The sequence below is a fragment of the Stigmatopora argus genome, chromosome 23 (assembly GCF_051989625.1).
Source record: "Stigmatopora argus isolate UIUO_Sarg chromosome 23, RoL_Sarg_1.0, whole genome shotgun sequence".
Lineage (NCBI taxonomy): Eukaryota > Metazoa > Chordata > Actinopteri > Syngnathiformes > Syngnathidae > Stigmatopora > Stigmatopora argus.
Window position 1 is genome coordinate 1,757,895 of NC_135409.1, and position 25,769 is coordinate 1,783,663.

The 25,769-nt window shown below is 43.0% G+C and overlaps 1 protein-coding gene across 12 annotated transcripts in view; it reads left to right on the top strand.

Moving 5' to 3' along the window:
- nav3 (neuron navigator 3) overlaps window positions 1–25,769 on the top strand; it is a 232,129-nt gene that overhangs the window by 13,942 nt on the left and 192,418 nt on the right. The window lies entirely within an intron of this gene.

Genomic DNA, 25,769 nt, shown 5'->3' on the forward strand with positions numbered 1-25,769 from the left:
GAGAAGACGCCAAAGCCACGCCTCTACAAGGTTCCTATATATACTGCTAGTGTGGGCACAGTGATGCATGTGCTCAATTGCAAAACAAAGAATGAATACTTCTACAAAGAGGCACGCTTACGAAGCACAGTTCAAGCTTCTAACCATCGATCATGCGGTGGATCATGGTAACAGAGCAGCGGTGAGGAAATTCAACATCAACGAATCCATGGTTCGTAAATGGAGAAAGCAGGAGAAGGAGCTTCGCCAAGTTAACAAAAGGAAGCTGAGTTTCCGTGGGAACAAGGCAAGGTGGCCCGACTTGGAAAATCAACTTGAGCGCTGGATTCTTGGTCTAAGAGCAGCTGGGAGAAACGTCTCCACAGTCACCATTCGACTGAAGGCAAAAGCGCTCGCGGAAGAATTGAAAATTGAACATTTCGAAGGAGGACCGTCGTAGTGCTTTCGTTTTATGAAACGGCACCATCTGGCGATCAGAGTGAGGACAACCGTGGCGCAGCAACTTCCGGCAGACTACATTGACAAACTAGCCGTTTTCCGCACCTACTGCTCCAAGCTGATTGCCGACAAACTTATACAGCCAAACCACATAACCAACATGGACGAGGTGCCGCTGACTTTCGACATCCCGATGAACCACACTGTCGAGAGGAAGGGGACCAGCACAGTGGCGATACGAACAACGGGGCACGAGAAATCGGCTTTTACTGTCGTTCTCGCTTGCCATGCTAATGGGCAGAAGCTACCACCAATGGTGATCTTCAAGCGAAAGACTCTGCCTAAAGAAAAGTTTCCAGCCGGCATCATCGTGAAGGCGAATCCAAAGGGCTGGATGCATGAGGAGAAAATGAGAGACTGGCTACGTAAGGTGTATGTCAAGCGACCAGATGGATTTTTTCACGGCTCGCCGTCTGTTTTGATTTGCGACTCCATGCGTGCTCATCTCACAGCAACGGTTAAAAACCAGGTCATGAAAATGAACTCGGAGCTTGCCGTCATTCCCGGAGGCTTGACCAAAGAATTACAGCCGCTGGACATCGGGATCAACCGGGCTTTAAAATCAAAGTTACGAGCGGTGTGGGAGCAGTGGATGATCGCTGGCGAACACAGCTTCACGAAAAGTGGCAGGCAGCGCCGGGCTTCTTACGCTACGATTTGTCAATGGATTGTTGTCGCCTGAGCGAGCGTGTCTGCTTGCACGGTTGTTCGAGCTTTTGCCAAAGCCGGCATAATTTCTAAGGAGCCACATGGAAATGACGGTGACTCTGAGAACGAAGAGAGGGGACCCAGCTTTTTGGAAGGCTCGTTTGGGCAATTGTTTAATTCGGACACAGAAGATGAGGAGTTTGAGGGATTTGAAGGTGATGATGACTTGAGTAAGTTTTAAAATATCCAAATAAAGCACTACCGAACTCAGTTTTGCTTCCGTTGCCTTTTTAAAGCATGTTTTTAGCGTGTGGGTGTAGCGCGCAAGAACTATATTTCCCAGCAGTCACTGCGCACCGGAACCCAGAAATAAGCTGCTTCCGGTAGTCAGCGCTATTGCGTTTCGATGTTCATCCATATATAATATATATGCGTCTAATGAAACAGTGCGTGCTTTGTGTGTCTAAAATACAGAAATAGCACTCGTTACTGACACTGCGGCGTAAAATACGATGCGCCGAATAGTCGTGAAAATACGGTAACTTAAATGAAAGGTTCTGGTTGTGTTTTCAGATGCTTGCTTTTAATTAAATTGAATTGAATGCTTTTGTTGTCATTATACAAGTATAATGAGATTTAACGCTTTCACCACATAGTGCACAAATAACAACAGACAGAAAAATAAATAAGTAGTCCAAGTGAGGTCAGCAGAGTGAAGCAGGCTTATTCCGCTTGAAGTCCAGGATGAGTTCCATGGTTTTTGTAGACTTTCAGCGCCAAATCGCACCACTCGCTGAGTCTATGGACGCAACAACAAAAAAGCAGACACATAGAAAATCAATATATAGTAGAGATAAATAATCACTAAATAATCAATAAATAAGTAGTCCAAGTTAGGTCAGCAGAGCGGAGCGGGCTTGTTCCGTCTGAAGTCCAGGATGAGTTCCACTGTTCTGGAGACGTTCAGCGCCCAGTTGCACCACTCGCTGAGTCAATGGACGCAACAACAAACAAGCAAACACAGAAAATCAATATATAGTAATGATAAATAAATGATCACTAAATAGTAATGATGAATACATAATATGATATTACATGTGTATACGTCTTATTAGGTCCTAGGTACAGAACTAGAGTTGGTATGGTTACAGCTCTTGGCAAGAAACTGTCCTTGAGTCTGTTTTTCTTGGTAGTTATAGCTCTGTAGCGGCTTCAAGAGGGCAGCAGGTTGAAGTGGTGGTGTGTATTGTCTTTTATAATTCTCTCTGCCCTTCTAAGGCACCGGGATTCGTAGATGCTGGACAGGGTGGGTAGGGGGCAGTTGATGATCTTTTGGGCTGTGTTGATCACCCTCTGCAGTCTTTTCCGGTCGGCTTCTGTGCAGCTTGAGTGCCACACTGATACAGCGTAGGTCAGCATGCTCTCAATGGCAGACCGGTAGAAGGTCACCAGCAAGTTGGTGTTCAGTTGCTCCTTCCTGAGTACTCTCAGGAAATGTAGCCTCTGCTGCGCCTTCTTGATGAGGGCTGTGGTGTTTGCTGCCCAAGTGAAATCAGCAGAGATGTGGACTTCTAGGAATTTGAAAGTCTCTACTTGCTGCACACATTCACCATTACTATACAAGGGCGACGGAGCAGCCTTGTTCCGTCAGAAGTCCAGGATGAGTTCTCTGAGACGTTCAACCAATGGCGGGCCGTCAGGGCCTTCAAGGCCTTCTCTGCTGGCCTAAGAAATATCTGAATCATATTATATTTTGTCCATCAATACTTATTATTCCAAATGGTCTGTTAGCTTCCTTTCATTGCTTTTCCCCCTGGTTGCACTGCTTCCAGATGTGTGTTTTCATATTGAAGCATTTAACCAATCACATTTCAGCCATTATTTGTTGCCAGATCAGATCTGCCTCAAAGCCTTCACAATCAGTTCTGCGGGCTCTGCTGCATTAAACTAGACTGTTGCTTTTAACCAATCAGATTTTGAGTTGGCAACCCCACAATGCTTTTTCATATGCATTAGCATTTTGCTGGCTGGGATATGTCATTGCTTTCAGCAACTATGATTGGCTAGAAGGCGGGCCGCAGCCAGAGCTCGCAAACTCCACCCACAATGGCCGACAGTGGCAAAAACAAATGGATTCTGTTGCAGATTTGTCTCACAAAGCTATTTTCCAGACTGACTTTTCCAGAAAAAAAATGGATATCATTAAGAAAGGGTGGTCAACTCCGAAGCTAGCAAGCCTGTTACAGCCGGGAAAATGGTGTGTGCGCGCCACTTTCAGTGTGCTAACTTAGCTGCACCATCAAATATATTGTTGTGTTGATTTAAAGCCATTTTCAAAACGGACTATGCCGGAAATATGACAGGACAGGCTCGACTTTCATCATTAGCTTCGATGGCGATAGGAAAGAAGGAAGAAAGAAAGGAGGATGGATATTGTGTACAGTTAAAAAGAATTTTTGGTGAGTATAATATGGCTATATTCCTAAATAATATTTCAATTGTGGGCCCGGTTCTGATATCTGAAAAGCTCCAGTGTTTTTATTTAATCTCCAGTGTTTGTATTTAATCACAAAATGCTGCTAGGAAGTGGATTTTACCCCAGTTTAATTTTTGGCGTTTCGCCATTGACGTCCATCGCTGTCTTTTCACAGGAAAAATAACCCCCCTGACCTGGTTGTAATGTCTCAAAAGCTCCAGTATTTGTATTCAATCAATAAATGATGCTAGGAAGTGGATTTTACCTAATTTTAGTGCATTTTTTGTCATTTCACGTATGGACGTATCGACGTTCATCGCTGTCTTTTTACCGGGGAAATGATACTCTGGGCCCGGTTCTGATGTCTAAAAAGCTCCAGTATTTGTATTTAATCAATAAATGCTGTTTTCGGCTGGATTTTACCTCATTTTCGGGCAATGTTTGCCCGTACGCCATTGACGTTCATCGCTGTCTTTTCCCAGGAAAATCACCCCCCTGGCCTGGTTTTAATATCTGAACAGCTCCAGTATTTGTATTTAATCACGAAATGCTGCTAGGAAGTGGATTTTACCCCATTTTTGTGCATTAATTTATTGATTATTTTTTATGTGTCGCAGCTGTAGCTGCAGTAGAGGTTTTATAGCCATAAAATAGTTTTTGAGGGTTGGATTGATACGTTAAAGGCTCTACCAGAAAATGCACCGACCGCCACTGCGTTCAACGACAAGTTGTTGAGAGCGCACCACTTGCTGAGTCTAACGACCTCATCTCTGTAGGCCGTCTCATTCTCCTCTGTGATCATTCTCACCACCGTTGTATCGTCCGCAAATTTCACAATGATGTTCTCAGATTGCGTGGGTCTGCAGTCTTCTGTGTAGAGCGAGTAAAGTAGTGGACATAGTACACAGTACACAGCCTTGGGGCTAGCTGGTGCTGAGCGTCCGGGCAGATGAGAGGTGGTAATCCAGCTTGATCAGAAAGTCTGCAATCCAGGAGCATGTGGGAGCCCTAGGTTGGCCAACTTGGGGATAAGAATGTCTGGTCTTACGCTGGTAAAGGCTGAGCTGTTGTCAATGAAAAGCATCCTAACATAGCTCCCTCTATTCTCAAGGTGGCTCCCTGTAGTGTGGAGGGCGGTGGTTATTGCATCTTCGAAATCATAAGCAGCCTCTCGTGTAAAGGCCACCTGGCTGTCTCGCATGCTCCTATCTCGAAATATGTCTCGTATTTCAAGGTAAATATTTGCTCAGAATTTTACTCATATCTCAAATTGCTTGTATGTCGGGGCACTCGTCAAGGTATTACTGTACCTCGTGATTTAGACGTGTTTTTTTTTCATTCATCTTCCAAACTGCGCATCTTTGAAAGGGTTGCGGGGGTTGCTGGAGCCTAACCCAGCTGACGTCGGCGAAAGGCAGACTACACCCTAGACTGATCACCGTAGGGCACACAGAGAGACAAACGAGCATAGGCACCTACAATCATACCGCTACCAGCGGGAATCGAGCCTGCCTGCACCGAAGTCAGGCGAGTCAACCTCTATACCACAAGGCGATGTTTTTGATGTTACATCCCAAAATAGCACGCATCATTTTCCAGTGGCGAAGACAAATCCTGAGTTATGTTGTCACTCTAATATGTATTATATGCCACCCTTGTGCTACATTAATGGTTGGGATTCAGTAGAACAAGAATTATGATGCACAGTAAATCTGCCACTGAATCGAAGCGTTCAGGTTTAAATTTAGCATAATCATGAATCCTATTCTGATTATGGTTTGCCCCCCTTAAAGAATGCTTTTGTAAGACTGTAATACATGTTTATAAATAAATATCTAGGAAAGCCACACAAAGGCAGTCAATCAATTACACTTCTCACCCAAGTGGAGTTTGTGGTCTCGTTGAAAGAAAATTGACCCAATAAATTCCTCGTACAGGCTCCCAAATTTAGCTTCTATTAGGATCCGGCTCTAAATCACGCCATTTTCAAGCATGGCTACAAGCAAACTGACAAATTAGATGGAATAGCCTCGCCGGCGCAGCATGATCCACTATTGTAAAATAACCTCTGAAATCCTTTCTATGTCATCACCGGCGGTCCAATAGAAGGAAGTTTCTTCCTGTCGTAAAAGGCGGCGAGGTCACAAACAGGGGTTTAACGCGGGGGTCTCAAACTCAATTTACCTGGGGGCCGCTAGAGGCCGAGTCTGGGTGAGACTGGGCCGCATCAGGATTTCCACAAGAAAAGCGCTGATAAAACATTCCAACGTTATCAAATATCTTTATTTTTTAACAAAAAATAATGAATTAAATGAATTAAATAAATTAACTCAAAGATGAATAAAAAATCAATCAATCAGTAACACAAAAATAAAATAATAATAATGAGCATACAGTAGATATACAAAGGCTGGCTAAGTAGAGAAAATGAATTATTTTTATTTCGTTTCAAATGTCTGTATTAACAGCTCTTTAACCTTTAACTTTCTGAACTTGAATGGAACATTGAACATGAAATATTCTGAACACGGCTTCTCTTGCCTACTCCTTGCTGCTAAAGACCTGGCAGCGCTTCTTCTCACATAGCTGAGTCACATTTGGCTTGAGGGAGGAAGCAGTGGAGACCCTCAGTAGAGCTTGAAGATGCTCATCAGTAAGTCTGGACCTGTACTTGGACTTATTGAAGTTCAAGGTGGAGAAGAGCTTCTCACACAAGTATGTGCTCCCAAAAAGGCACATGGTCCGCTTGAACATTCGGGAAAGTTCAGGGAAGCTGGGGGTCAACTCTCTCAAAAATTGCCCAAGCTTGTCTGCTTCTCCACTCAACCTCCCTGAACTTGGCTTTGAGTGCAGAGTTGCACTGCAGGTCAATGAGCTCAGGAGGGGCATCTTGCACATCAAAGGAGAAGGGGTCCGCAAAAATTTGAAATGTGGCTTTGTGTGTCTTGAAGTCTGCAAATCTGTGATCAAATTCCTCCTGTAGCTTCGAAATGGCCTCAACATACTTCTCACCACTGAATGGTGTGCCTGCATCCACGAGAGCCTTGCATGCTGGGAAATGGCAAAGGTTTGTCTGAGAGAGCTGGGCTTTCCATAACACAAGTTTAGTGCAGAATGCTCTCACGTTGTCATAGGCAGCACTGACAAGTTGCCCCTGGCCTTGTAGCTTCTTGTTCAGTACATTAAGCTCATGTGTGATATCAACAAGAAAAATCAAGTCTATGAGCCATTTGGGATCACTTAGCACAGGAACAGCAACCCCGTCTATCTCCATGAAGTCTTTTACTTCTGCTCTCAACTCAAAAAATCTCTTCAACACGTTTCCCCTGCTGAGCCAACGTACCTCAGTGAAGTAGAGCACATCCCCATATTCTGACTCAATTTCCTCAAAAAAAAGCACGGAACCTTCTGTGCTTTAAGCCCCTGGATCTGATTTGGTTGATGCATTTCACAACGACAGACATCACATTGTCAAACTTCAGGCATCTGCTGCAGAGGGCCTGCTGATGGATAATGCAGTGCAGAGCTATGGCCTCCTCCACACCCTCCTCTTCCAGTTTTTTTTGAACAAGTGCTACCAGTCCATTCTTCCCCCCTGTCATTGATGGGGCTCCATCGGTTGTTATTCCAACAAAGCTCTTCCATGGCAAACCGGCATTCTTAATGGCATCACACAGCTGGTGAAATATTTCCTTAGCGGTGGTCTGGCCATGCATTGGAATTACTGTGAGCAACTCCTCCATTACTTCAAAATTGTCATCAACACCACGGACATATATTGCGAGCTGGGCAGTGTCTGTGATATCTGTGGTCTCATCAAGAGCCACTGAATATACACTGAAAAATTGTGCTTTCTCACACAGTTGATCATAAATGTCACTTGACAGGTAAGAAATGCGCTCTGCCACGGTGTTGGCAGAAAGGCTGATGTGGTTGAACAGACTTTTCTTTTCTGGACAGACAATATTTGCAGCCTGTAATATGCACTTTTTGATAAATTCACCTTCTGTGAATGGCTTTCCTGCTTTAGCAATCAACTCACAAACGGCGTAGCTAGCTTCGACTGCTGCAATACTGTCTTTGGTAGCCTTCTTGAAGAAATCCTGTTGCCTCAGAAGACATGTTTTAAGACTGGCAACCTGGTTGGCTCTCTCATTTCCCTGGTATTTTTCGTACTTCTCAGCATGTCTCGTAGTATAATGACGTTTCAAATTGTATTCCTTGTGCACCGCAACTTTTTCAGTGCAAATGAGACATGCGGGGTGCCCCTGTGTTCAACAAAGAAATATTGCACTCCCCACTTTTCTTGAAACTGTGTGTGCTCATCACCAACCTTTCTCTTCACGGCAGGCTTTGAAAGAGACATCTCTGGGGCTCTGTAATATGTTTTTCCACTTGGAATGAGTCTCGGGTTGATCTTTCACGTTCAGTCGCGCGGGTTTGTGGCGCATGCACACTTTCGCTCTCCGTTTCTCCGTTTCAATCGCGGAGATGGCTACAGACACTGACACAGGCTGGATCACGGATCATAGCGCCTCATTCAGTTCTATGCTGAGAGCAGCGGAGGAGTGTGCGCGCCGAGCGGAGTGATCGGCTTCACGGCTTCTCCTCCGCCCAGCTGATTGGAGGAATGAATGAGTGAGTGAGCGAGGCACTGGACAACCCGGCCAATGTCCCGCCCTCACCGTGATTGGTTCATTCAGCTCCGAACACAACAAGTGTCATTCATATCAATCTTGCGGGCCGCACGAAAGTTAATCTTTCATATTAAGACGGGGGCCGCAACTTATCGTCCCGAGGGCCGCAGTTGGCCCGTGGGCCGCGAGTTTGAGACCCCTGGTTTAACGGGAATCCATTATCCCAGGACGAGTATCAACAACTTGTGAATAAGGCATGCCCTTGATGACGATGACTGATATTGCAATCCACTGGTGTCAAACTCATGTTAGGCCACCATTTTGACACTTCTATTTTAAAAGTGATATAAATGGTCATGGCACTTACAGTGCCGTCAAAAAGTATTCGCCCCTTTCCCGATTTCTGTTTTTTTTTTTTGCATATTTATCACACATGGGTTTCAGACCATCAAATCAATTTCTGTATGACATAGAGACAACCCAAGGAAAGAGAAAATGCTGTGTCTAAATGATGATTTAATTTACCAAAGCAGAAAAAATACCGTATTTTCACACCTATAAACGCACCGTGTGATAGGGCGCAGTCTCATTTTCGGGTATATAATCCGTTTTGTCATCCGTTACCAAAGCTGTTAAATTGTGTTTGATGCATGGCTTCAGTCCATTTTCCAAGCGTTCACACCTGCATTCTGTTGTCATAAATGCCAGGCATTTTCTCTGTATAGCTCTAATATGCTGTTTCTTTTAGTATTGTTTTTGAGGGTTAAAAGCGCTGCGAGCACACGGAAGTCAGATGCGTTGGCACTCCCCTGGGATGTTTTGAATGAATTTACCATAATGCTTGGAATACACAGGGAGGCTATTTTTAGAGTGAACATCCGCTGGGTTGATCGCAACGTGCCGGCAAGAAATAAAACCTGTCACTCAAGCGGCCATACAGGGCCATACAAAAATTGAATTTAGTGCACAGACAAGGGGCACCGACCGATTGCGCGCATCGACCATTTTAGAGAAAATGTTAGACTTTTAATTGCCCCTATAATTGTGAAAATATGGTACAAACTTGTCTGGCCCTCTCTGAAAAGTAATTGACCCTTGAACCTAATAACGGGTTGTGCCACCTTTGGCAGCAATAACTGAAATCAAGCGTTTCCTTGGGTTGTCTTTGTGTCATACTAAAATTGGTTTGATGATCTGAAACCTTTGTGTTTCATAAATATGCCAAAAAACACAGAAGTCAGGAAGGGGCCAAATACTTTTTATGGCACTGTATACACTTAGCACTTTTTGAAAATGAATCCTTCCACCTTGATCAAAACACTTGGCAAAATACATTAAATTGGTTGGCAAAATACATTAAATTGGTTGGCAATAACAGTCGCAATCTTAGTTTCACCTTGTATTTAATTTCGCTTTCGGACCTCTTAGGATTGCGACTAAGCTGGACATCCAAAATGAGGTGGTGCTAGCAATTATGGCCACCCTAGCACGATCGATATCAATGGGGCTGAAACATGATCTTGTCCAGACTGACTGCTGTCTTTTCCCTGCGCTGGATGGTTTATGCCAGGGGTCGGGAACCTTTTTGATTGAGAGAGCCATAAACAATTCATATTTTCAAATGTTATTCCTTGAGGGCCATACTCAAAATTTAAAAGTAAAAATGCACTGAAATGTGTGCTATTTGTAGTAATGTCACCACTTTTAAAGTACAAACATTCTTTGAGATCTTTTGATAACATTGTCGCACTCTTACTAATCAGCGATAATCAACGGGAGTATGCATGCAGAATACTAATGGGAAAAAAATGTTTAATGCCGCACTCGAGATATTGTCGGCGCCACAATGCTCACGTAACACTCCGATTGATACATTCAGGACTGAGCTCTATCAACAAAGGTTCCCATATTTTACCTCACAGTTTAGCGGAGAGTCATATGTACCTATCAAAAGAGCCAAATATGGCTGCCGAGTGATCGGTTCCCTCACCCTGATTTATGCATTATGCATGTTACCAACGAGTGGCGGAGCCTACTAGTCTGGCGTCGTATCTTGCTGCTAGCCATAACAAACGCAGTTATGAGAGCAAGTGTGTCTGGATTGTATCCAAACGGATTTACTTAGCTATCAAGCACACACCGGCGAGGGTTAACCTCACGCGCGGCGAGGCAGGTGAGGTGCGCCACTTTTAGTGAGCTCGCTGTGGTGGGAGAGTCAACATTCATCCTGCGTAACAGGACCCCTTGCACTTTTAATGGGAGGTAACAGGATTATCCCCAACAGCTGGATTTTTAAGAGGGGGCACAGCCTCTGGGGGTCGAGAGACTCAATAATGTCAGACTTGGAGTCACTCTTTGGCCAAATGCTGGATAGGTCTCATTTTTATGCCACTAGTGCATCCAATCAAACATTTTTAATCCCTTGGCTGCTACTTATAAGTGTGGCCATTCATGGATCACAAAGTGATTTAGCTGCTCCGTGGTGGTGTAATCTGCATACAGAATGCCTTGCATTCAGTGCCCCGTAACTCTCATTAAACACTAGTTGTCTGCATTACACCTAAGTTAGAATTTTATTCCATCTCGGCGGAAATGAACTGGGCTGCTCGCCATCGAAACGCAATCTCGCTGACAGATATCCAATAAGGTGACGGTGACGCTTGCGTCTGCTGACCGAGCAGAGACGGCTTATCTCTTCTGTGGAACTTCTGCTTTTCTTCAACCCGAATGGGAGTTTATTTCATCTCATCGCAGAAAAATCTTCACAACTAGCAAATGTTCTTTTCATTGATGGAACTGGCCATTAGCCATCATAAGTCACTTTAATTTTGTAACGAAGGGTAAAAGGTTATAACTTTTAGTGATAAACAGGCCTTGTTTTGAAGTAGAACAAGTGTGTTAAGTAAAAGTTTATTCTAGCTCAGTAGATGACACTCTGATTTATTCCTTTTTATGAGATCTTATTTATCATATTTGATTGGTATGGTAAATGGTGGCGTCCCTGCGGATGAGTGGTTAACGCATCGGCCTCACAGTTCTGGGGTCGAATCCAGGTTGGTTCTTCTGTGTGAAGTTTGCATGTTCTCCTTGTTGCTTGTGTGGGTTTTCTCCGAGTACTCGGTCCCCTCCAACATTACAAAAGAAATATGCATTGTAGGCTGTTTGAACACTCTAAATTACCGCTAGGTATGAGTGTGAGCGTGAATGTGGCCAGGTCACCCTTGCGAAAGACCTCTTGATCTCGATGGGTTCGATCTGGTTAAATAAAGGTTAAATTGTAAATTTTCATTAAATTGAAGTGCCCACCCAATCACAACTCAAACTCGCACATCTTCATGGTCTGGATTATTTTCATGCCTCAATGCTGTACTTAACCAAACCTCAGTGGTTCCACGGTAGTTAATGAATTCTCTGTGTGATTCTTCTAATTGACAGATGAAGTCATCACACTAGTGATGCTGACATTGCATTGTGTGTCTGTTGTCCTGGATGTCAGACTTTGTTCCCTTCTATTGATAGTGGTGCTTCACCTCACTGATCTTCAGGATTTAATTTTAGTGATTTCAGCCAGTTGCAAAGTCTGTTCAACTACAGATGTTATTATTGGTTATTACCCCGGGAAAACTTTATACTGACACACCAAGCAATATCCACATTTTGCAGCTGTTGAAACCACAGCAAAACTCATTCAATTAGGCTTCTTAAATCGGCTCTGATCTGTCTGTTGTATTTGGCTGGCAGAATACTTATTTCAGATGTTCAAGAAGAGCCGGAACTAAAACCTAATTATGTAAAGTCCAACCCCGGTGTGGTTCTTGTGGGTCGCTACGTCTTATCCAAGTGAAGAGCTGTCAAGGTCAAAACAAATATTCAAGGTCCCTGCGTGGCCACATCATATGTATTTCCATGTTTTGGCCTTGGATGGAAACTCAATGCTTTGTGGTGTTGCTATATTGTTGTCTTGTTCGTTTCCCTTGACAATGTGATTCATTCACATTGCTGTCATAGAGCATTACAACCTTAGCGAACGCGGCCCACCACAAACATATCACATGCTGGCGTTTTAACTCTCCTGGAAAGCAACAGCCTCTGTGGCAAGTTAATTGGATGTGTTTTTCCAATTAAGCCGTTGCCCCATGTTACTCCTCCACAATGTGGTTGTCATTTTTCCCTGTGTGTTTATGAACTGGGAACTGGCCTCTTGGCTTAAACCTCTATTTTTTTTCTACTGTTAATTGGGTTGCCCTCAAATTTGTTTACTTTTTCATTACCAAAGACTAGACACGCTACATTGTAATATAAATAGCATCAGATGCAATTATAAGTGGTGAAATGTACATGTCTGAAGTAAAATCAGATGCGAATTGCCATCAGTTCAGTTTCACTCGAGCGGGAATGGTCACTTTTAGCATCCATGCATATTTGCACACGTGCGCTTCTCTACGTTATTATATATTTGCACACAACCTAATGCCCTTAATGAAACTTAATAATTCATTTTTATGACAAATATAATTCCACCTGGTGGGATTTGTAGGTCTGCCCTTCACCCGTATTCCCCTTACTCACAGGTCAGGTCTGAAAAAAGAAGAATGAAACAAATTTCGTCCAATTCACTTGATCATGGTCACGGATATCAGTGCTCTAACCAGTAGGCTGTCTAATAAGTGGATACAATTTTTGCAATTTGGAATTTGTTAACCAATCACATTTCAGCCATTATTTGTTGCCAGGGTCAGAAATCTACATTGAGGCCTTCACAATAAGTTCTGCAGGCCCTGTAGCATAAAATAAGCATTGATAAATCTGTTGCTTTAACCAATCAGATTTCGAGTTCGCGGTACCAATGCTTTTTCGCAGGCGTAGGGAAACGTCATCGCTTTCACAAACTATCATTGGCTAGTGATAGAGTGTGTAAGCCAGACCTAGCAAGCTGTATCTGTAGCGAGCTGCACAAGCAAATATATTGTTGTGTTGATTTAATAGCGGTTTTGTCAACCCACAGTAGCTGAAGGAGGAGAAGAAATGGATTTATTTGCAGACTTACTGTCAGAGCCATTTTCAAGACGTACTTTTCAAGATAAGATGGACATCATTTAGAAAGGTCGGACAACTCCGAAGCTAGCAAACCTGTCACAACCGGGAACGGACATTTTCGGGCATAAATTGAATAAAAACTCATGCCAGAAATACGACAGAACAGACTCGACTTTCAGCATTAGCTTCGATTCGATGGCGATAGGAAAGAACTTCTTGATGCAAATGAAACACACGGATAATCTGTACGACAGAGTAATGGAAATCTTCTTGAGGAAAGAAATGAGGATGGATTTTGTGTAAAAATAAAAAGGATTTTTGGTGAGTAAAATCTGGCTATATTACGCTTTTTTATGTGTCGCATTTGTAGCTGCAGTACGGGTTTTATCTATAATCCTTATAAATCGTGATTTATGAGTGTGTGAGTGTGTGTATGTTAAGATTCTCTTGCTATCTTTGTCCAAACCGTGCAACATAAAGAGTTGAGATTTCTTATGGTGGCCAGAAACGGCTGCCGGATCTGAGTGATTGAATGTCTTCACCTTCTAAAAGTGTGTTACTCAACTTTTTTTGTTAAAGCTGAAAACAGAGTTTATGTATGAATCGTTGTTTTTACATGATGGATTGGATTGGATTGGATAACTTTATTCATCCCGTATTCGGGAAATTTCATTGTGACCGTAGCAAGAAAAGGCATAGTTATAAGTTAGACAGTACAGTCAAAGGCCGCAGAACAACAAAGCAAAAGCAAAAAGCACAAAGTACAAAGAAAATCAAAGTCAATGGGATCATTAAGAATCACCAAATCATTAAGACAGAAAAGCAGCAAAAACACAAAACGAGCTACGAGTTTCGGTAGAAAAAATGGATAGACTCAAAAAGACGTAAAGTTGGACAAAAACTGGAACCACACACAGGAAGTCTTCCACGAGATGGGGAACTTCTGCAGACTGTGACCGAGGTAGAGAATATGCAGAGTCACTCTTCCAAGCTTCTCCGCACAGTTCCTCAGTAGTCTGGAGCTGAAGAAAACAGCAGCAGGGCAGAACTCCTCGACTCCGTTGCTGTTAAGCGCCGACAGCTCTTCCATCTTATCCCACGATGGAATGGTTGGTCAGAAGCGTTGCCTCTCCTCCCGGCACTTTTGTCCAGCTCCGAAACTCCAGCGGCTTCGAGGTGTTGCTCCTTCTGCTGCGTGTTGTAACAGCTAGTCCCATGTGTGTGACTGCGTAGGCATGGCTGAATGGTTCCCAAAAAAGAAGTAGCCGAAAGAAGCCAGGCTAACAGAACAAGGAAAGTTGTAAAAACATTAAAGTAAGAAGTATAAAGTACAAAGTAAAGTAAAAAGGGATGTACAGTGGTACCTCGTCATACGACCGTTCGTCATACAAAATGCTCGTCTTACGGGGAAAATTTCGATCGAATAATTCGCCCGTGATGCGGTCAAAATTTCGTGATGCAACCAAGCCAGGTGGCCATGGCATTTTTTTTGCATATCTTTCGTGTATAACAATATCTACGAGCACAGAACTAATTAATTCAGACGAGTTTCTCATACGACCAGGAAACGCACAACGCGCGGGCAAAAAGAGGGCTTTCTGGGTAATGAAGTATGCTCGTGCACACAACACCCATAGGCAATGGCAACCTTTCTCAGAATAAAACTTCATTACCCACAATCAATACGTGGGTAAGATCAACTATTGTATTTCCTGTTATTCTTTCTCAGGAAAGATGCTCCCGCGATCGTTCTTTAAAGACTATTTCTCGTTGGCAAGTGGTCGTGCGTTATCCTTTTGTGATGACATTTGTATGCGACATTATCGAAATATTTTGAAGGGTAGACAAAAACAAACAACTCTTGATGCGTTCGTTTTGAAGACTTCGGCGGAGCGGCCAGGTGGTGTCAACCCGTAGAACTACGTAAGGTAAAAAAGATTACAACAAATTTAGAATTTAGTTTTGTTTGAAGTTACATTAAACGTTGAGTGTCTGTATATAGTTATCCAAGTTAATTTAAATTTGTTTGTTCGTTTACGAGTGCATTGCTGCCGTGGATTTTTTTCAATCCAATATCCTGTTTTTGGTGTTTTTTTTCAGAGAGTTGGAACAAATTAATTTGTTTCCCATTCATTTCAATGGGAAACTTCCGCTCGAGTTACGAGAATCTTGTCATGGGCCGAGGTTGAACAAACTTGCACACACACGATCAGGGGGCGGGGCGAGCGTGCAAATCCCGTTTCAGCGAAACCTCTGCGAACATTCATTCGGCCGACCGTCCGTTCGGCCGAATGAACGTTCGGCGGAACGTCCATTCGGCGACCTGTCTGTCTGTCAAACATCTGTCAGCGAAACGTCTCTAGGCGAATCATCTGGTCACGCCTTGTTTTGATATAATTTATACACCTATGTTAATGCTATCAGTTTCGGTGTTTGTGTATAGAAATAAGGTGGTAAGAGTTCTTGTTCTAAAATTTTAGTAGCGGGCAATATATTGTATCCTGTTCGAGTTTTGCCCATTGCATTAATTCATAGATAACCCGTCCACATAAAGAATTTCACATTACTAGGTACATATTTTCCGTTTTTATAACATTCGAGGGCCATGATTACAATGTACATCTCAAATCTCAGGGGAGGGGAAGAAACAGAAGTGAGACGTCAATAGTCAAAACAAATGAAGGTCTGAAAGTCTTGTGGAGTCTGTGGTGGACGCAGGTGCAGTTCCAAGATCAGATTCGCAGCACTGCAAGGCATTCTGGATCCCCTTTGTTTAGACTAACTAAGATTATCAGGAGCAGAGCAATTACTTTGTTGCAAGCAAACATACAATAATATGAAACTAATAATAATGAGCAAAGTAAGTTTAATTGTAAAGCAAAGCATTTCTTCATTGCAAGCAAATGTATAATAATAATATGAAATAAAATCCTGACAAAATCCATCAAGCTTTCGCATGGAAAATAGCACAGGCTTGTACAGGCTCCTCGGTTTTCCAAGTTATAGTCCAGCACAAATTGAACTCAAGAACAGGGTTCTATTCCAATCATTTAACCCTATTGAAGATCCAGGTGATGAAATCAAATCAATAATTAATTTTTGAAACTGTAATATTGCACGTATTCCACCTCCAGAATACTTATAACCTGCTTTTCTCCCTACATTGTGCACTTTTTCTGACTTAGTTCTTTAAAAAATAAAAATAAAAAATAGCCGCATGAAATCAACGCTGCATTGTACAACAGGGATTGGCCTCACTGTGTGCTGTATTGCTTTCTGTTTCATATTCTTCAATTACCATGGGGACTATCTCTTCAAACCCCATCAGGTTAACTTACATTTTGTACCATGGCGCGAGTGGTTAGCGTGTCGGCCTCACAGCTCTGGGGTCCTAGGTTCAAATCCAGGTCACGTCCACCATATTCTGCGTGGGCTTTCTCCAGGAACTACGGTTTCCTCCCACATTCCAAAAACATGGCTGAGTGGACACTAAATTGCCCCTAGGTCTGGGTGTGAGTGTGCATGGTTGTCCGTCTCCTTGTGCCCTGCGATTGGTTGGCCACCAATTCAGTATGCCCCCCACCTCTGGCCCGAAGTCAGCTGGGATAGGCTCCAGCACCCCCACGACCCTAATGAGGATAAAGTGGACAACCATGCACACTCATACCCATACAAAGGGGCAATTTAGAGTGCCCATTCAGCCTACCATACATGTTTTTGGAAAGAGGGACGAAACCGGAGTGCCCGAAGGAAACCCACGCAGGCCCCGGAAGAAAATGCAATGTCCACACAGGTGGACATGACCTGGATTTGAACCTAGGATCCCAGAGCTGTGAGGCCGACGCGCTAACCATTCGCGCCACTGCACCACTGGGCCTGCTATACGGATGTTAGTTTAATTTTTTTCCTCTGTCATCAAACAAAACAACATAATTAGTGTCTCTTCTCTTCCACATGTACAATGTTGACTGTTGACAAATGAGCATTTCCTATGTGGCTCCCAGACGTTTAATGAATGCAGGAATAATGTCATTTCAATTTGCTTTAATTCTGTTTGCAATCAATTTTCCGCTGTGACTAAGAGCGTTCCCTGCTTACCACCCACTGCTCGCTGAACAAAGATGAGTCTGAAAGCAAGAGAAGAGAAAAAAAGATTTTGGAGCTCTTATCTCTCCTGGGCCGTACACCCAGCTTGTCACTTATGTTGCACATTGAAATGACTTTGATCCTTCTTCACTTCGTGGTTTCAACTTTCGCGGATTCACTACATTGTGCATTCTTTTTCTTCGGTATATAGTTCATCATGTTTAAATCTACATTGAAATTCGCAACCGCACGACAGATGAAAAATGGCGGTGAATTTTTTTTCAACACCGACATCTGAGTCAATGTCTCATCTCATTTCATTTTCTGAACCGCTTTATCTTCATAAGGTCACGGGGGATGCGGGAACCCAGTTGACTCCGGGCCAGAGGCAGGTGAATCGGTGGCCAGCCGATCGCGGGACACGAGACGGACAACCACGCACACTCACACCCATACCTAGGGGCAATTTAGAGTGTCCAATCAGCCTACCATGCATGTTTTTGGAATGTGGTAGGAAACCAGAGTACCCAGAGAAACCCACGCAAGACCGGGGAGAACATCTAAACTCCGCACAGAGCTGTGAGGCAACGGGCTAACCACTCACGCGATGGGGCCGTGCCATAAGTAGAGGTATGACTATATATATATATATATATATATATATATATATATATATATATACAGTGGGGCAAATAAGTATTTAGTCAACCACCAATTGTGCAAGTTCTCCTGCTTCAAAAGAATAGAGAGGCTTGTAATTGTCTACATGGGTAAACCTCAACCAAGAGACATAAAAAAATCAGAAAATCACATTGATTTGATTTTTAAAGAATTTATTTCCAAATTAGAGAAAAATAAGTATTTGGTCACCTACAAACAAGAAAAATTTCTGGCTGTCAAAAAGGTCTAACTTCTTCTAATGAGGTCTAACGAGGTCTCCACTCGTTACCTGTATTAATAGCATCTGTTTTAACTCGTTATCGGTATAAAAGACACCTGTCCACAACCTCAGTCTCTCACACTTCAAACCCCACTATGGCCAAGACCAAAGAGCTGTCGAAGGACACCAGAGACAAAATTGTAGACCTGCACCAGGCCCGTCTGCGGTTCGCTAGAGAGCATTTGGATGATCTAGAAGAGGACTCGGAGAATGTGTTACGGTCAGACAAAACCAAAATATAACTTTTGGTTAGAAACACAGGTTATCTTGTTTGGAGGAGAAAGAATACTTAATTGCATCTGAAGAACATCATACCCACTGTGAAGCATGGGGGTGGAAACATCATGCTTTGGGGCTGTTTTTCTGCAAAAGGGCCAGGATGACTGATCTGTGTAAAGGAAAGAATGCATGGGGCCATGTATCGAAAGATTTTGAGTGAAAATCTCCTTCCATCAGCAAGGACATTGAAGATGAGACGTGGCTGGGTCTTTCAGCATGATAATGGTCCCAAACACACAGGCAGGGCAACAAAGGAGTAGCTTCGTAAGAAGCATTTCAAGGTCCTGGAGTGGCCTACCCAGTCTGCAGATCTCAACCCCATAGAAAATCTGTGGAGGGAGTTGAAAGTCCGTGTTGCCCAACGACAGCCCCAAAACATCACTGCTCTAGAGGAGATGTGCATGGAGGAATGGGCCAAAATACCAGCCACAGTATGTGAAAAGCTTGTGTAGATGTTTGGCCTCCGTTATTGTTTTGAGATGAACTTTTGGTATTGACCAAATACTTATTTCCCACCATGATTTGCAAATGAATTCTTTAAAAATCAAACAATATGATTTTTTTCCACATTCTGTCTCATGGATGAGGTTTACCCATGTTGACACTTACAGGCCTCTCTAATCTTTTCCAGTAGGATAACTTTCACAATTGGTGGTTGACAAAATACTTATTTGCCAGCAACATCATGACACTACGGTTCGATTCTTTTCCCGATAAAGAAAAATCTGAATGAATTCTTTGTGAGTGTCATGGTTTCCTCGTATGCGTGAGTGACACCGAGAACCCAGGATATGAGTGCCGAAAGTGCTGGTGCACAACTTATTTTTTTTATAACAAAAATGATCAATACAAAAGTGACAAATAAACAGGGGAAGACACACCGATAAAGAGGCAAAACATGACTCATGATTACTGGGGAAACATGAGGGACAAAAGTTAATTGAGACAAACGAAAATCCAAGGTACACAGGGTAGTCGCGGTAACAAGGGAATACTCCCATACTGACGTCAAAAAGCAGTCCCGTTAAATAGATGTCACACGGGTTAATTATAAATTTATTACGAATGCCTCTAGGTACAGAATTTTCAAGTTACGGACACTTTATATGCATACGAGTGCCTTGAGATAAAAAACAAGATCCAAGTTACGAAATCCATCAAAAAGTAAACGCATTTCTTTATCTCATATCATTTTCTGAACCGCTTTATCCTCATTAGCGTCGCATGGGGTGCTGAATGTCACTGTGCAGCTTGGAAATTATGGTTTGTCCTTTTGGAAGGCCTGATATCCTTTATAGCATCCTTCTGCTTAAGGAGGGTAAATATTGTCAAAGTACTCCTCTCGTATTCCCGAGGCAACTCAGTCACATGTACACCACTATCAGGTTTTTCGATTATTTCATACTTAATATCGATTTTTCATCATACACTTTTTATTCTCACTCTCCTTCATTTCACCGTCCGTTTGGACCCATTATTTATCCCTTAATTCTGCACTGATTAACGTAAAAAATGCCACCTGTATGCCCAGTGCTCGTAGATATCTTTATGTGAGGGAGAGCCCGCGAGAAAGCTCTTGCGTACTCGGCCACCTGGCTGTCTCGCATGCTCGTATTTAAAATTTGTCTTGTACCTTAAGGCAAATATTTCATAGTAATTTTCCTAGTGTGTCAAATTTCTCATATGTTGGGACACTTGTATGTCAAGGTATTACTTTATAAAGTACTGCTCTACTTACAAATTGTTCAACTTACAAAAGAAGTTCTGGAACCAATTAATTTGGTAAGTAGAGGTACGACTGTACTTGGAACAACTGTGTGTGTCTTGTCAGCTTATTGGCAAAGTCCCAAGGAAGCACACACATTTTACATACAATCACGTTCTCTTGTAACCTCAGTGCGGGTCACCCTCTTTGACGTCTCCATATTTCTTCTGATCCAGAGTCAATGGAGCTTTTCACCTGCGTTAAAAAGGCTGGGCAAAGTGCTTGACAAGACATAAATAATGCCACAGTGTTGAAACAATATCAAATGAAAATATTGTCTTGCCCTTAATCGTGCCACAGAAGGGAGAGTGGGATAAATCAGGGGGGAGGACGGGAGCGAGGTTCAGCTCCCTTACAATTACCTCCCACTTACTTAGTTTTGCCCCCCTACCTGGTGGAAATTATTTACCTGGCCACTTATGTATAGTAATACCTTGAGATCCGAGCTTAATGCCTTCCGGGACTGAGCTCGCATGTCATTCGTATGTCAAATCAATTTTTCTCATAGAAATAAACTAAATACAAATTAATTCGTTCCCACCCTCTGAAAAAATGCAAAAAACAGGATATCGTCGTCAATAACTGGCTTGAAAAATCTCAACTACATTTAAATATATCTTTGACTGTCTGTATGTACTTCGCAAAAAGAGTGACAAATAACAGCGACCCCAACATTTTTTTCCAAGGAAAAACAATCAATGTAGTTTAAATAGCTAGGACTCTCAACTTGCCTTCAAACGACAGATAAAAAATACACTAAATAAAATTAAATTCAATTTGTCCAATTTTAGGTTCATCAGAAATAATCTAACACCTGAGTCAGCAAAATTATGAAATAATAAAATTTTGACAAAATGATCATATCACACATGACTTACTGCCTAACAATTTGGTCATCAGCCTGCAAAACAACACTCAAACCAATTGAAACCATTCATAAGCAGGCTCTAAAAGTATGGGGCAGAAAGCCAAAAACACACATACCACTGTCAGATATTAAATAAACACAAACACCTGAACTGGAACAATACTGTTAAATATGCAGATGCCACCTCAGTCTACAAAATCTTCCAACACAAAACCCCTCCTCCACTGCAAGATTTTGTTTTTAAAAAATTCCAACCCATCAATTGGGCTGGCTCTAGAGGTGACTGTAGATCTGTTACATCTTTGGGGAGATGTCGAGGCGAGGACACGAGGAATTAGGACCCAATCGCAGGGAAGCAGGTGAGGACGAGGGAAGTAGTGCTCATACCAAAACTTTAATAACTTAAGCAGGATCTTAGAAAATAACAAAGACTTGGAAATCAAATCACAAAACCAAACCTGACAAGGGCCGATACAGGAAAGTGAAGAACGAGGCACATGGAACAAGGATCAAGGTAACGAGGAAACGTGGTGAGGACGAACCAAAGCAGACAATCTGACAAATGACATAACAATCAGTGGGGTTTAAATAGACTGACATGGGTTGACGAGACAATTAGGAACACCTGGGAAACACACGAGGGAGCAGGCAGGGAATACACCAAGGGCGGAGAAACGACAGCTGAACCCAATGGGCAATAACTCAGACAAGACACCAGAGGGGAAAAAAGCATAAAACAAAGCAACTCTAACAAGATCCCTTCAAAAAGAGTCCTTTCAGCCAAAGCACCCTTTCTGTTGCATATACCTGGAACTCAATACCAATTAACATACGTGAACTCCCGTCTCTGAACCTCTTTGCGAATCATCTTAAAGCCTGGCTGTTAGACGAACAAAATTGCGATCACGACACTGTCTAAAATTGTGCTACGTCTGTATGTATGTGTTTAGTGTGTGTTATTGTTTCTCTTGTACCTGCACCAGGGACTAAAGATGGAAATTAGCCGGTGGCTACAATCTTACATATTTACATATGTATGTTCATTAACATGAATATGAATATATTCGTTAGTATGTGCTGTCCCTTATCAAATAAATCAATAAATCAATCAATATTACAATGGAAAAATATGTTTTTATTGGTTCGAATTCACGACATTCTCACAAAGTAACAAATACCTATCTAGTGGTTATGATCTTCAATACTATAATGTGAAATGTGACATTACTCAGTACAGACAGACGGTAATGGCGAGGGAGAGTGGGGGTTGGGGTTGGAAGTGGGAGCGAGAGGGGGAGAGATTTGACGGACGTGCTCGTGACTTAACAAATTTAAAATTTAACTTAAATGAACTTAGATTACTATACACACGAACTTAAAAATAAGTTTTAATCTTACGTTACACTAAATTCAAACCTTCTTGTGCAATAACCGAGGCAAAGATGTTAATGTATTCCACTGCGGCTTTTGAATAGGAACCATCTGCTCCCCCATGCCTCACAACTGAGTGCACTATTAAAAAAAGGCTCTCCATGTCATTATGAATGTCACTGTGCAGCTTGGAAACTATGGTTGGTCCTTTTGGAAGGCTTGATATCCTTTATAGTCCTTCTGCTTAAGGATGGTACATACTGCCGAAGTCCTGCTCTTGTATTGACTAGCCAGCTCAGTCACGCGTACGTACACCACTCATGTTTTTCGATTGTTTCGTCCTTAATATAGATTGTCATTGATAGGTTCACCAACAGGCATTCCCAAATGCACGCACAAATAAAGAGAAAGACAATCTTCTGGATTTTTTCTTGCAAAGAGAAGCAAACCGGTCTCGTGGAGCCACACCCCTCCCTCACCTTGCTGGATCCGAACATCTCTGTCTGTCCCTCACCCCCTCATACACCCTACTCCGGAGGCTAACAAGGCCACAAACAAAGATAATAAAAACATGGCCTGAGGATGCCCGTTCTCAGCTGCAGGACTGTTTTTCCCGCACCATTTTGGAACTTTTTGAACACCACAACCTCCAGGACGACACGGACACTGTAGTTTCCTACATCAAAAACTGTACGGACACTGTCACTGTTAATAAACGTATCCGGGTTTTTCCTAACCAAAAACTCTGGATGACCAGTGAGACACAGGCACTCATTAAATGCTGTAACACCGCTTTCAGGTCAGGGGACAAGTTACAATACAGCGCTGCCAGAGCAGACCCGAAGAGAGGCATTAAAAAGGCCAAGGCAACAAATACAAGGAAAATTGAGGAGCACTTCACAGAAAATAACCCAAAGAAGATGTGGCAGGGAATACTACACATTACCAATTACAATGACAATAATGTGTCTGTTAACACAGATGCCTCACTAGCAGAGGAACTGAACCGTTTCTTTGCCCGCTTTGAGACTGACAAATAGGATTCAGTCTCAACACATCCACCACCTTGCAGCAGTACACTGAAGCTTCAGGAACATGAAGTGAGACAGGTACTGCGGACTGTGAAGACCAGGAAGGCTGCTGGCCCTGACAGAGTACCTGGGAAGGTGCTCAAAGCCTGTGCTGACCAGCTGACTGGTGTTTTCACAAAGATCTTCAATTGTTCCCTGCAACAATCCACCATCCCATCCTGCCTGAAATCTGCCACCATTATCCCTGTCCCTAAAAAGCCAACCATTGACAGCCTGTATGATTACAGGCCTGTTGCACTTACGCCTATGATCATGAAGTGCTTTGAAAAGTTGGTCGCCCGCCACATCAGGGATACAATCCCTCCCTCAGTTGACCCTCACCAGTTTGCTTATAGAGCAAACAGGTCCACTGAGGACACCATTGCCGTAGCTCTACACACAGCACTGAGCCACCTGGAGCACCAGGGGATTTATGTGAGGATGCTTTTCATTGACTATAGCTCAGCCTTCAACACTATAATACCGGACATTCTGGCTGACAAACTTTCCTACCTTGGACTATCCTCTTCCATCTGCTGCTGGATTAAGAACTTCTTAACCAACCGTCCACAAACTGTTAGACTTGGTCCCTTCCTCTCTTCCTCCATTACACTGAGCACAGGCTCCCCTTAAGGTTGACTGTATACCGACCCACAACTCTAACTCCATCATCAAATTTGCCGATGACACCACTGTAGTCGGACTCATCTCAGGGGGATGAGTCTCCCCACAGAGATGAGGTCAACAAACTGTCTTCGTGGTGTTTGGTGAACAATCTCACACTAAACACCACGAAAACTAAAGAAATAATCCTGGACTTTTGTAAACGCAACACAGATCTGGCCCCACTCCTCATAAATGGAGTATGCGTAGACAGGGTCCAGTCCTTCAAATTCCTGGGGGTCCACGTCACGGACACGCTCTCCTGTTCTACCAACACCATTTCCTGAGGGTACTCAGGAGGAACAACTTGGACACTAAGCTTCTGGTAACCTTCTATAGAGCCACTTTGGAGATCATCCTGGCATACTGTTAATTAACGGTGAGTCCTGTTTTGACGGAGTGGAATGTGAGTCCGTCTCACCGCCGTGCACATACTCATTAGAAGATACACAAGCAAACTCGGAGTCCTGCACGCTTAGTAACGCAAACATACCGGCATCTAGGAATGGGCGATGCCGCAACCCGAGATGGCGGCGGCGGCCAGTACCAAAGGAGAGCATCTCCTGGCTTCAGACCTGCACAACTACAATCCCAAATGATCACGGAGCCTCTGAAAACCAGAGAAAATAACTTAATTGGTATGCTATTTGAGGTTTTTCCCAATGTCATGGAGCAACTATAAATTATACACTCTCCGTTTCTTCTAAAAGGCAGCTCTGCAATCTTAATCAAACTGCATTTTAGACTATTTCCGGGCATTTTTTGGAGGAGATCTGTAAGAGCTTCATAATACTGACTAGTTAAGTATGAGTTTTGTTAATTCTGCCAAGAGAACAACGGCAAAGAGAACTTCCCTTGAGAGTGGTTAAACGTTAGGGCCCAAACTCGGACTGGTCAAATTAGAGTCGACTCCAAACGTTGCTCGTTGAGGAGGCAGGTCACGAACAGGGGATTTGGGATGGTGTAAATTGTAACCCTACAAACCAGCACATTTCCTTTCTCCTCTAGGCCGCTGTTCCAAAGTGCGGGAACGTCTGCAAAACCAATACAATGGGACATGGCAGTGTTTGTCCAAACTGTCAGCAGTCATTAGTCTCTCTTTTGCATCCTTCATATAATCCAGCCGTAGTCGCTAGCGACTATTGAGGAAAAATGAGTCATCATTGTAGGTGAAATTGAGACATGAGTTGGAAGAAGTCAGGTTACCTTTGTGACAGGAACAAAACTGAGTTTTTATATCTTCTGGGTTCTGTCCAACCATTCAGAGAATGGGCTCAAACTTGAATTTTAAATCTTACTGGAGTTTAAAATAATTGTAGAGTTGAGATTTGATAACGAGATCATCCGATGATGAGCTCACCCTGCTCTGCTCTACCCCAGTCTTTCCTGGCCTCCCTCATGAATGAATGTCAATTTTGATTTGTCACTAAT